The sequence below is a fragment of the Nuphar pumila genome, chromosome 2 (genome assembly GCF_984573655.1).
Source record: "Nuphar pumila chromosome 2, dmNupPumi1.hap1.1, whole genome shotgun sequence".
Classification (NCBI taxonomy): Eukaryota; Viridiplantae; Streptophyta; class Magnoliopsida; order Nymphaeales; family Nymphaeaceae; genus Nuphar; species Nuphar pumila.
The window spans coordinates 29,419,199-29,433,772 of NC_143250.1; positions in this window are offsets into that span (position 1 = coordinate 29,419,199).

Sequence of the window (14,574 nt, forward strand, 5' to 3'; positions counted from 1 at the left end):
AATATAATATATATATCCACACGTTTTTAGCCTACCCATTTTCAGCTGACTGTACAAATGTGTTCAAAATACTTGATTTTATAGGAATCAATTCTTAGATTGTTAGGAGGTTTTTATAAGGTGTAAAAATCAACGGTATAAATATTCAAGGCTTAAAAAAAAATATTTTTTGTCCAAAAACCATGATCCAAGTATTGTTTCTAACTTTCTAACAAAACAAAAACACTCGTTCCCTTATAGCAGGCTGAAGGTTGGTTATATATATATATATATATATATATATATATATATATATATATATATATATATATATATATATATATATATATTGAAATGGGTCTGTGCTAAACCTATTTGGCGCTAAATCGGAGTTAAAGCACGTTTACCATCCATCATGCTTGTTGATGGACCATTAGTGTGCAAAAAAAATTGCATCGAAAACCCTTTACTGGTATACTACAAGCGCCAGTAAAGGTCCCGCTAAAGGTTTGGGACCTTCATTGGTGCTTTTAGTGTAACGCCCCAATTTTGTATCAAAAATTTAGAATTTTTTTTTCTTAAATAGTGGAATAACATAAGTGAAAAATTGATACATCTTTAAGCGGGTTACAGTGATACAAACACACACATTGAGTTTAAAGCACTTAATTAAAGAAATTAACACAATTCAACCTTAAATTAAAATTAGAACTCACACTACATATAAAAATCCAACTCAAACAAAACATTCAAAAAATATAATTGGATTTCTCCAAGAAAAAAAAAAGATGATGATCCATCTCACATCGTTGAGCAACCTACCATCACCTCAGCTTATGCATTATCTATAAAATATTAAAGTAGTCATTAGTCCACAGACTCAGTAAATTACATCAAAACACATAAACACAAATATAATCCAATTACAAAAGATAAGCATTGGCATATTTTCAGATAAACAACTAAATCATGCAACATAGCATATCAGAATAAGTATAATTTACAATTACACAATCAATCATGCTTGCATTCAGATTTTAAGAACATATATGCTACAATGCATCATTCCAAAGTAACAACAACTCATGCACAAACTGAAATAATGCAATGATATACATGGTTTATGGTTTGATCCTTAACAAAAAGATCATGCTAAACACATCCATATGGACAAATTGAGTTCATAAAGGTATATTTGGTGGCTCTTTCAAGTTTGGACAGAATAGCCGAATATAACAAACAAAATACATGTTTTGTCTGTTCTATAACAATTGTACTATGTCCAACATTAGTTTCGACTGAACAAGAAATTGTGTTCCTTGTGTCTAGTGTTTGGTTTTTATGTTGTGCGGACAACTTAAACACATATGGATAATGGGTTGGATAACTTCATTTTGGATTGTACGACTTGATCCGCCCAACCACTAGACACAAGGAACACAATTTCTTATTCAGTCGAAACTAATGTTGGACATAGTACAATTGTTACGGATCTTATATTGGATCTAAAAACTAAAAAATATTTAAAATTTAGGTAATTTGAGAAAAATAAGAATCAATATATTTTTAAAATATAAATGCTTTAATCGATGTCATATTGGATGTAATTATGAAAGTTTATTAAAAAGTTATGGATTTTAGCTCCAAATAAGAATCTCAAATTGGATCCAAGTATGAAAAAATGTTTAAATTTTGGGTAATTTAAAAAAAAAAATTATATACAAATGAAAAAATCATAAAGAAATCATAAAACACTAAAATACAAAAAAATAAATCATAAATATATCATAAATAAACAAAAAAAAAACAAAACCTAATCAAAGGAAAAACCCCTAATCAATAAAAACCAAAGGAAAAACACCTAATCAATGAAAATAAAAAAAAACCTAAATTATTTTAAAAAAATAAAAAAATCAAAGAAAAATCAAAGCCCATAATAAAAGAAAATAAAAAAATCAAAGAAAAAACCAAAGCCCTAATTCTCCCCATCCCTGTTCTCAGCGTAACACGGAGAAAGGTGGAACAATGAAATACATTTCCACAGTCTCAAAGAATAAATTATGCATCCATCATGTCCAACGTTGGGTGTCCTCAATGTGATTTGTGGTTGTGTCGTCCCAAATCACGCTGGAGATGAGCCACCAAACAAGCCCTAAAACTTGAACCTATTATTTTTAACTCAATAGTTTGTGCCTTCAATAGCACAAAATATTAACATATACACATGTGCACGCATGCGCATGCGCACACACACACACACACACATATATATATATATATATATATATATAGAGAGAGAGAGAGAGGATTTGCTAACCACTTTTCTAGCTAATTGCTTAGTTAACTAGGCTTTTCCCATGTTTTACATAAATTTGACCTTTCAAATGTGTTTTATACAGTCAATTTACTAGGAAACGATACTTGGATCATATTTTTTATTAAAAAAATATGAATTTTAAACCTTGAATATTTAAGAAAATCTTACACCATCGGAATAAAATGATCCAAAATTGATTCCTATAAAATTGAGCATATAGAACTTATATGCACGATCAATTTAAGAAAAACTTGGAAAAACCCCTCCAAAAGTTTGGTTAGCTAAGCGGTTAACTAGAAAAGTGGTTAGCAGCTAATACCTTCGTGATCTTGTGTGTGTGTCTGCACACACACATATATATGAGAAATGTGTTCGACCAGCAAATAAAAAGTACATGGGGCTTTAGTGGGCAATTCACATGATAAATATGTACCCACGGAGGTATGGGCATCATTTCTCTACCACAAGCACTATTGCAAGCACACGACTTCGATTGGGCAAGGTCTTACTAAGAAACACAATGAAATGTCCCTCTTAATAGAGAACAACACCTACCCCACTGTTACACTCATCTGTCTCTACCACGAAGACCTTGAAAAAAGTTTGGTAAAGCAAGAATGGGAGCTTGGTACATCACTTCCTTTAACCTCTTGAATTTATCAGTGGTCTTGTCAATCCACATGAATTCATCTTCTTGAAGAGGGAGGTAAGGAGCAAGGCAATATGACCATAGTCTTTCATAAACATTTGGTAATACACGGTCAACCTCGAGAAACCTCTAAGTACCCTCACGGTCTACAACTTGGGCCACACTCGCATCGCATCAATCTTGTTTCGATTGGCTAAGACTCCTTTGTCAGAAATAATATGGCCGAGATAACTCACTTAATCGACTTGTCCAAAGAGGCACTTGAACATCTTAACACTCAAGTGGTGCTCTCGCAAAGTCCTCAACACAACTCACACATGTTGTAAATGTGCATCATAAGAATGACTATACACTGATATATCATCAAAAAAGAGTAGCAAAAACTTCAAAAGCATGTGTTTGAAAGCATAATTCATGATAACTTATGAAGTTGTGGGTGCATTGGCCAACTCAAAGGGCATGACAAAGAACTCATAGAGACCCATATAAGTCCTAAAGGTCATCTTGTGCACGCCATCATGAGTCATGCACACTTGGTGGTACCCAGAACAAAAATCTAGCTTGTGTAGAAAGTAGTGCAACTCATTAAGTAGTTTCTTGATGACCGAGATCAAGAACTTGTCTTTCACTATAATCTTATCAAAGGCCTAGTAATCGACACAAAACCTTCATGTGTTGTTATTCTTCTTCATCACACCATCCGTTTAGTAGATCAAAAGGTTTCGATGCTTATAACATTCAAACATTTGAATGTTATTCAAGGCTTAAAAAAAAAATTTGTCTTCCCACCCTAGGGACCTCCCATAGGCCCACCCTAGTAAGAACCCCCCCCCCCTCCTCTCTCTCTCTCTCTCTCTCTCTCTCTCTCTCTCTCTCTCTCTCTCTCTCTCTCCACCATTGGCAACCCTTGCCTTGTCATCTTCTAGAGACAACAAATTATGTTGGCAACCCAACGGTGATGGGGCCATTTGTTGGCAATGAGTGCCTACCATGCAACCCACCACCTCTCTTGCCCCTGTCTCTCTGTCGCCCACCATCGACAACCCAACCAGCAGGGGTGGAGCCAAGAATCTAAACTAGGGTTGGCACAAATGCACAATAATAAAAAAATAAAAACCCTAAATTCTAACAACATGATTCATAGGTATGTTAATTAAAATAAAACCTCTAAAATTCTAACCAACATCAAACATACATTCAGAGAATCATGTTTAATGTTGATTGAAAAAAAAAACATGCTTAATTAAATATTCATGGCATTTAAAAAACCAAATAAAAAATTTAAATTCTAACAAAAATCAAACTAATAATAAAAATCAAACATTAATTAATGGAATCTTGCTTAATGATATATAAAAATAAAAAAAAATAAAAAAAATAAAAAACCCAAAAATTATAATTAAACATTTGCATCATTTGAAAAAATGCAAACCAATACCCTAATCTCTAAAAAATCATAGATTTATGTTTATTAAAAAACATTAATATTCTAAGTAAAATCAAGCACTCATAAAATGCCTAATGCTAATTGAGAAACATAAAAAAATCTTAAAACTCTAATTAAATATTTATGCTATTTAAAAATAAACTAAATAAAAAATAAAAATCTTATCATACATTATGCTAAAAAAGCAAATAAAACCCTCAAAATCAAAACATTCATGGTATTATTAGATAAATTTTAAGAATACTCACAAAAAACTTAAATCCTTAATTAAACATTTATGTCATTTGAAAAAGTCTAAATCAATACTTTAATTTATAAAAAAATCATAAATTTATGCTAATTGAAAATAAAAAAAACCTATTTGTCTAAGCAAAATCAAATGAATATATATATATATATATATATAGAGAGAGAGAGAGAGAGAGAGAGAGGAGTGGGTTTGTACTCACAACTCAGCTTGGGGAGAGGGTGCTGTATGCCCCCCCCCCGATGATTCACTGAATCCCACGTCTGTGTTCGGGGCTTTGAATGAGCACCACGTATACAAGCACATGGGGCTCGTATTCCTGTGTATGTTGACATAACTTTGCATCGGACTCTGGTGTTGTTGCAAAGACTTAAGTACCCTTGCTATTCTTCTCATAAAGTGATGGTTTGAGAAAATGACAAAAATGCCATTCATTCAAAAAAGAAAAAACAAACAGTTCAAAAAAAGGAGAAACATGTCCTTCATCCAGAAAGTCGAGGATGATGTTGACTCTTCAAAGTCTTCTTCTTTCTCCGTTCAAAAAAAGGACAAACATGTCCTCCATCCAAAAAGTCGAGGATGATGTTGACTCTTCAAAGTATTCTTCTTCTTTCTCCATAAAACACTGTAAAACCCTTTCTCTCTCTAGAGAAGAAATTAAGGGAGGCAAAGAGTTCTCCCTGGAGAAGGCCATGAACATCAACCCTCTCACTCTCTCTCCCTTCTCTCTCTACTTCTGTGCACATCCAACAGATGATCCTACATTGCTCTATCAAACACCGACTGACCTGCACACTGACTGTAGCATCATTCAACTTGAAGAGTTGTGGAGTCTGATTCAGAGTTTTTACCCTTACAGAATGGGGGTCTGAGGGCTCCTCCCAGCGTGGGTAGCATCATTCAACTTGATTCGTTGTGAAGCCTGATTTAGAGTTTTTGCCCTTACAGGAGGGGGGTCCGGAGGCTTCCCCCCGGCGCGGATCCCACTTTTCAACAGCGATTTGTAGTGTCTTCCGCAAATCGCTATAGCGATTTATAGTGTTTTTGGATTTCACTATAGCGATTTGTAGTGTCTTCCGCAAATCACTATAGCGATTTATAGTGTTTTTGGATCTCACTATAGCGATTTTTAGTGTCTTTCGCAAATCGCTATAGCGATTTATAGTGTTTTTGGATCTCACTATAACGATTTGTAGTGTCTTCCGTAAATTGCTACAGCGATTTATAATGTTATTCAGTAAGCAAATCGCTGTAAATTGCTACCCGAATTAGGACCAATTTGTCGGGGTCATATCTCCCTAACCGGAGGTCATATTCCAAATCCGTAAAAAGTGGTATCTTCGTTATTGAGTCTAGTTTATTTTTGTAAATTTTAAACAATTTCTATTGTCATTTCGTTCCCCATTTTAACTAAAAATCAGACCCTTATTATTTTGTGTTATTTGAGTTGCACAACACCATTCTCGCTTGACATCCACATCTTGATTCTAGCATGCTCCCTGTTGGATTTTCCATTGATTTCTTCCAACCTTGCTTGGAACAAACATATGTCTTTCTCACCACGACACCCTGTGTATTTTTTGACCACGACACCCAGGACCCGTGCCGGGGGGAGCCCCCAGACCCCCCTCCTGTAAGGGCAAAAACTCTAAATCAGGCTCCACAACGAATCAAGTTGAACGATGCTACCCACGTTGGGAGGAGCCCCCAAACCCTTCTCCTGTAAGGGCAAAAACTCTGAATCAGGCTCCACAACGAATCAAGTTAAACGATGTTATCCACGTTGGGAGGAACCCCCAAACCCTCCTCCTATAAGGGCAAAAACTCTAAATCAAGCTCCACAACTCATCAAGTTAAATGATGCTACCTACGCTGGGAGGAGCCCTCAGACCCCCCTTCTATAAGGGTAAAAACTCTGAATCAGACTCCATAACTCTTCAAGTTGAATGATGCTACCCACGCTGGGAGGAGCCCTCAGACCTTCCTTTCTGTAAGGGTAAAAACTCTAAATCAGACTCCACAACTCTTCAAGTTGAATGATGCTACCCACGTTGGGAGGAGCCCCCGACCTCTCTCCTGTAAGGGCAAAAACTCTAAATCAGGCTCCACAACGAATCAAGTTGAATGATGCTACCCACGCTGGGAGGAGCTCTCAGACCCCTCTTCTGTAAAGGTAAAAACTATGAATCAGGCTCCACAACAGTCAATGTGGAGGTCAGTCGGTGCTTGATGGAGCAATGTAGGATCTTCTGCTGGATGTACACAGAAGCAGAAATAGAAGGGAGAGAGAGTGAGAGGGTTGATGTTCATGGCCTCCTCCAGAGGAGATTTCTTTCTCGGATAATCGTGCAGTGCAAAGACTGGGTCTTAAATAATCATCTTCGGGGCACTTAAGTCTTTACAACTACTCCTTTTCAAGAATTGTCATTTTTTTTGCACCAATGGAGGAGAGGGTACTTAAGTCTTTGCAATCACATCAAACTCCAACGCTAATTAATGCTGACAAACATGGGGATACGAGATACATGCTTACATACGATGGTGCTCTTTGGGACCCCCAAACATGAGATGTAGCTAACTGCCCTGTTCGGGGGGGGGACATATAACCTGCTTCGCAGCTTGGGGGTTGGGCACTGGCATTGCCAACCTGCAGTCGGAGTCAGGTCAGGGTGGGCACTGCCCCTTAGAGTCCAGGTCACATTACCCCTTGGGGTTTTTTCTAGGCCAGGGTGGGCATACCCTACCGTGACCATTTGGTGAGCACCAACGCCTCCATCAACGAGCAGCACCTCATCCTCTCAGTGACTGCACCATCGGCGAAGAAGCAGCCCACCCGCTAGCTCACTGGGACCTCCTTGCGTGCTGCGACGTTGGAAGATGACACCTTTGAATAGGGTGGTTGCTCATCCTCCTCAAACCCTCAATCTCAAGCATCAGAAGAGCACCACCTATGGACAACTCTCCTATGGACAACAGATGCCCTCAGGCCCTCTCGATGCTGTTGGTCGTGAAGGCTTCTCGTATTTAGCTTTCTCCTGCGGTACCAAGCCACAGAGTCTCTCCTCTTCTCTTATTTACCTTGCTAAAAAATCCATCAAGGGATGTCATCGATCAGATTACTTCGTAAATTTTTTTTCGTCCTTTTCCATCGATTTTAATGGATTCATATGCTGTTGTTTTGAACTTTTATTCCCCTTTTATTGTTTCCTCATTTTGGGCTATGTTCTGTATACTATGTAATGATATTTCAGTTGAAAATGAGTTTCTTTTTTTTTGTCAATGTTAATTTATTTATGCTCATGATACCCCTGTATTCAGGTCTCCTGTGCATGTGCCTATTGGTATCCAGATGATGTCTCACTTTCTTTCATCTTGACTCAGCCAACTTTTGTTTCGACCTGGCCTCAGCTTGTTCATTCATAAAACCTGTCCACCAACTGTGTTGTTCTCATTAATTCCTTCCCTTTTTTAATAACCCCACCAATTAAGTTGCCACTATTTTTTTTAGTATTGAACATGGCATATGTGTACATAGTGTTGGACTTTTTGGAGCCATTATATACTTTCTGGAGAAGCTAAAATGAGTTAATTGGCAAAATGAACATAATATGATTTTCATAACTTTTTTGCTAGTTTTGATAGGAAATGGAAACTGCTTGGATCTTCATATCCTTAGGTAAAATCGTCTCTTAGTGATAGGGTTGAAAATTTTTCTTTTGTTTTGACCATCTTTAAATCATTGGCTGGCTTGTCCATCTTTTGGAACACTGCTTTGATGCATGATGTGTATGGTTTGAGGCCAATGCATTTCTTCGATGGTGTACACTTAACCAACTGGACGCTAAGTTGCTTTCTTTGATTTTTTTTGTCGAGTTATAGGTATATTTCTCTCAATGTGTGTGTGTGTGTGTTTTTGAATTTATAACCCTCACTTCCCTCATGTCCTATTGTTTTATTGAATTGATGAGTCTATAACCTTTGTTTGTCATATACATGCATGTCAATGTCCATGTGAGTGTATGCTTATGTTTCTAGCAAAACATGATAAAGTAGAGGGCAAGTGTGAATCAAATTTTACTTCTACTACATCTATGTGTAGTAGCTATAACTATATTTGCATCACATCTTTTGATGGTTTTGATGAACCTATGTAGATCCACGAGATAGACCTTGAAGCTAGAAGTTTACAACCAAACTTGAAGGCTATGCTTCTTCAGAAGATACGGGAATACAAATCTTATTTCAGAGTTTCAGCATTCCCAGGGTTCTCAAAGAGATTAAGTGTCGTCACACGCACTGCTGCTAACTCTGGTCCATCTTTGTTTTTAATTTCTTTTACTACTTTCTGTTTTCTGTTGTTTGTGTTTTCCTGTTTTCTTTATTCAGATTGACTGCTTGTCACAATCTCTTGTATCCTCTTTGTCACATAATGAATAATGATGGACTCCTTTTCTTTCTAAAAACAGATTCTTCGATGGATGAGGCAAGACATCATTAGTATGACAAATCTTTCCAATCACATTTGAGCCATAGGCCCATTTGTAGCCATGAGAAATCTGGGGGACCCCTTTGTCCCTCACTAAAGATCCACATCGGTACAAAACAAAACAAATCTTCATGCCGCATTTTCTTATTTGTGAGCTTTAGTTTCTAATGTTCGGTTTCATCGAACAATTTACTTGACATTGAAGGCAAGTAGAACTTTATTCGAAAATGACTGTATTGTACGGAAAATAGCACATTTCTCGGAATGCTTTACAATTTTCAAAATTCTCTCTTAGTCCAAATTTGCAATTTTTTAGCTTTAAAAGAACCTTTTTTACCTTTTGCACAAGCAAAATTTCTCAAGTTCATGCAATATATCAGTGTGCTTCGCAGGTATCACAAACTCTCACTAAAAGGTAGATTCATATGTTTTTTTGCAGACCTCACGATGTTCACATGACTAAACTTGCGAACTTTCTGTTATTGAAACCTATTGTAACATCACAAATATTTCACTAAATTTTCATATATTATACGATGTTCGCATGACTAAATCTATGAACTTCCTATAACTGAAACCTCTCGAAACTTCGTAAACTAACTTTGCATACATAGTACGAAGTTCACATAACCAAACATGTAGACTTCCTATAAGTGAAACCTAGAAACTTCACAAATTTTTAGCTTTAAAAAGACATTGTTACCATTCACACAAGCGAATTTCCTTAAGATATGCAATTTTTCTTTCAAATATGCAAATATGTGAATTTTCTTATAAATATGCAAAATTTCTCTCAATTATGTGAATTTCTTCTCAAATATGCAATTTTTATCTTAAATATGCAAATTTCCTCTTAAATATGTTATTTTTCTCTCAATTTTCATGCGATAAGTCGCTACGTTCTTCCAACCTCGCAACCTTTTACTAAAAACTATATTCGCACGATGTTTTTCACAAAAATCTTGAATTTTGCATAAACTATATCGATATGCTCTCTGGGTATCACAAACTCTCAATAAAAGGTAGATTCACATATTTTTTTGCATACCTCACAAAATCTGCATAACCAAATATGCAAACTTCATGTAAATGAAACCTATCAAAACTTCACATATATTCTACTAAGTTCTCATATATAGTATGAAGTTTACATATAACGTTGCATATCTCTTTTATAACTGATCCTCAAGGAGATTCGCAAATATGGGGCAATTTATGCAATTTTTTGGTATGCAAATTTTGTTACATTTGTGTGCTAAATATATAAATATATGAATGTAAATACACATTAGAGTTGTTCTAAGCATGGGCAGAGAGTTCGAACACGGGAAGGGTCAAAACTAAAGTTGGTTAACTCGTGTAGACAGGGTGACTAGGTCCAAATAGGGTATGGGAGAAAATTTGGTTTTCCCTAATGGTGCAACAGAAAAAACCAAAAATTTGTGAGTTGAGTTTCAGGTTTAGAGGACGTGAGACTAAGGAGTTACAAATTTTTAAAATGTCTGAAATATTCAAGTCTGGACAGGGGCAAGCTGCTTATGGTTCAGGCAATCTGGACTATAAATTTTAGTTATACGCATTGGAAACTCAAATAGCTCCAAAGTTTGGAGGGATGATTAAGGATACGCTGAAGTAACTTAGGTAAAAAATTAGGACCAGACTCTTCACAGTTTGGACTAGGGAATTTTTTAAAGTTTAAGGGGTTTTATAGGGACTACATGATTTAGGTAAGCTTAAGTAGGTTGTAATGATTTCAATCTCAGTTGGGTTATGAGAGAGGGGAATTCAGACTTACTCAAACCTTAGGGACTATGTAAGGGACATCCAAAGGAGGTTGAACTCACTGGATGAAGTCAACTTCACTAGAGATGGCTTGGGATGCAGGATCACACAGGTTCTATGAGCTTGGCAACACGTAGACTTGGTTGGACCTTGGACAACATCTGAAGACCCAATCATAACTTCTCACAACTTATAGAAGGTCAGGTAACCAAAGATAAAATAGAAGATGAAGAGGATATCAGAGAGAGAGAGAGAAGGACAACAATGAGAGAGAGAGAGATGTGAAATAGAGAACTATATTTTTTTTTTGCAAAGAGGAAAATACAAGCACTTTATACAGGCATAGGAGGCCCTCACTAATCCCTTACACAAGTCCCATTGAAGATGTTATTGGGTAGCTTGGACTATCGTTTGGAGTTACTACAACAGATTGGTGATGTTCAAGAGGCTAGTTTTGAAATCGGCCATACGAGTCTCATACCACTGAGCTTGGTGTGGGTGTCCTCTATGAACTTGTTAAGAATTTTGAGGTTCATTTCTAGGATTTGATCTTGGTTTTTCTTAGGAAGCATGAGGGTTCTCTTTGATGCTACTTTAATGTGAGCCTAGGCCTAGGGTTCTGATCATGCATAAATTATATGTATTTTTATATAGTGTATGCATGAATTTCATTGATTTTAATGTTAAAGTCCCCATGGTTGAGGAATTTGGGTATTTTTGTATGCAAAGAGTTTTTGGTGCGAATTTTGTCTAAATCAGGTGCAATTCGGGCATTCTAGAGTTATTGCAAAGCAGTTGGAGCAAAAATACGGAGTCAAGATATAAATCTTACATGCCTCAATCTCAAGTTCAGCTGGGCAAAGGTTAAAAAAATCCAAAATAGCCCTCCATAGGGGGGATTTACCTTGGAATTGTTATGAAATAATGGTATTTGTAGTGTAGTTTTAGAAATAAGTATTACTTTTGAGTGTTTTTTAAAATAGGAATGTTAGAAGTGTTTTTAGAAATTATTTTTTTAGGTTATCATTATAAATAGGTTAGGAAACCTAAGGAGAGGGGTTCTTCTCCTTAGGAACTGCTGCCCCCTCCCCCCCCTTCCTCCTCTTCTTTCCCAATGTGGGGAACTCTCTTTCTCTCTTTCTTCTTCCTCTCCACATGAGTTTCATGTGCAACATTCATCTGGCATCACTCCTCACGTTGTAGGCAACCTCTGAAATGTAGCACCATCATAGGAGAGATTCGCTCTTTTCTCGACCCAATCCAAAATTGAGAACTGTCGTCGGTAAGTTCCTTCTTCTACCGCTTCTTTAGATTTTTAGGGTATCTTGCATGTAGATCAAATTTTATTTTTATTTTTCTTGCATATTTAGATCTACTATCTGAGAATTTTGTGTATTAGGATTGTTTATGATTATTTAGAATCATTGCTTTATGTTTTAGAATTTTTATTTTTATCGAAAAACTCTTTTCTTCACTGGTGGAATGTCCTTTGTCAAGCTTGAGTTTTCCGGTTTGATAAACAGACTCTTTCAGTTGATGCAGAAGGAGTTTAAAGCTGAAATTTTAGTATGTGTTACCTATAGTGTCTAGAGTATTCCCTCCAAATTTCAACTCAATCCGACCAGAGGTTGAGATTTTACGGCCATTTTACTGAAGTCGGTTTTCTGGCTTTGCAGAAATTTGACCTCCGGTTTTGAATTTCTTTGATAAATAGATTATTCTGGTTGATCCAAAAGGAATTTAAGGATTAAATTTCAGTATGTGTTAGTTGTACGTGTCTAGAGTATTTTCTTCAAATTTCAGCTCAATCCGATTAGGGGTTGGAATTTTACAACCATTATACTGAAGATGGTTTTCTAGCCCTACAAAAATCCGACTTTCGGTTTTAGTTGCAGTGTGATACACTTAAAGCATGATTGCCATTGTATATGTTGTTAAAATCCACAGTTAGGTTCTAGGATGCATATTTAAACTTGTTTCATTTTTATGCTAAGGGTTAAAAGAAGGTTAGACATTTTGAACGCCCCACTCATGATCTTTCTTAGGCAAATCGGATTGGAATTGAATGTTTGAATATATTTATGAGATTATATGCTTTGAAGTAAAGAAGGTTATGATCCCTTAAAAAAAGTGCAAAATATACCAAAATAAAAATATGAAGTACTGTACACTATAAAATTGCATGCATAATAAGCCATGTGACTGGAGTAGTTGGGTTCAGGCACTCTACAAAGTGTTTGCATTCACGTGGAAAAGGGAACAAAGTGGAACCAAGCCTCGCACTTAGTTAGTGGTCGTGGCCTACTTGGTTCGAGTAATTAAGTTTGAGGAGTGCTCTGCACTTGGTGCCCTAAGGTCGTCTGATCTGGGAGCCACCGGCCCAAAACTCGCTACATAGACTATGTAGAAAGCCTAAGGAATACTGACATTGCACAAAGCATGGGGGAAGCATATATGGCAAAAGAAAAGGGTCGAGGTGTGATCAGTTGACATCGAGGTGTCTATATGAGGGGTATATCTAGAACTACTTAAGCATTCGATTGTATTATGATCTCCATGAGTATATGATAGAAGTTGATTTTAATTATATGCGTCTAAAGGTTTGTGTTGTGGTGGCTAATCATTATGTTCAACAAGCTCCAATGAGTATTCGATTGTATTATGATCTCCATAAGTCTATGATAGATATTGATTTTAATTACATGAGTCTAAAGGTTTGTGTTGTGGTGGATAATCATTATGTTCAACAAGCTCCGATGATGCATAAGATGAATGATGGTGTAATGTGTACTCTATAGAACTATGTTTTAAATCAAGTATACACAGGACATGGATGTTTGTGGGTAGCATCACTGCAAACCCTCACGAGACCTTACTTCTCCACTAGGGTAACCTAGGGGTTTAAAAGGCTTGTTGCATATGTTAAATACAACTGTAATTCTTATGAAACTGAGTTAGGCTAGTTAGTTGTTTTGATTACTTTATTTATACTTTTTGGTAGTTTAGAGTAGTTTGCTCGAGGACTAGCAAACATTAAGCATGGCATAATTTGATCATGCATAAATTACATGTATTTTTATACAATGTATACATGAATTTCATTGATTTTAATGTTAAAATACCCATGGTTGAGGAATTTTGGTGTTTTTGTATGTAAAGAGTTTTAGTATGAATTTTGTCCAAATCAGGTGCAATTCAGGCATTCTAAAGTTATTGTAAAGCAGTTTGAGTGAAGATCCGGAGTCAAGATCCAAATCTTACATGCTCCAATCTCAAATCCAGCTGGGCAAAGGTTAAAAAAGTCCAAAATAACCCTTCATAGGGGCATCACCTTAGAATTGTTATGAAATAATGGTATTTGTAGTGTAGTTTTAAAAATAAGTATTACTTTTGAGTATTTTTGAAAATAGGAATGTTAGAAGTGTTTTTAGAAATTTAATTTTTTTTTTAGGTTATCATTATAAATAGTTTAAGAAACCTAAGGAGAGGGGTTCTTCTCCTTAGGAGTTACCGCCCCCCTCTCTTTTTCCTCTTCTTCTTTCCCGATGTGAGGAACTCTCTCTCTCTCTCTTTCTTCTTCTTTCTTCTTCCTCTCCACGTGAGTTTCATATGCAGCAGCCATCTAGCATCACTCCTCATGTTGTGGGCAACCTCTAGGATGCAGCAC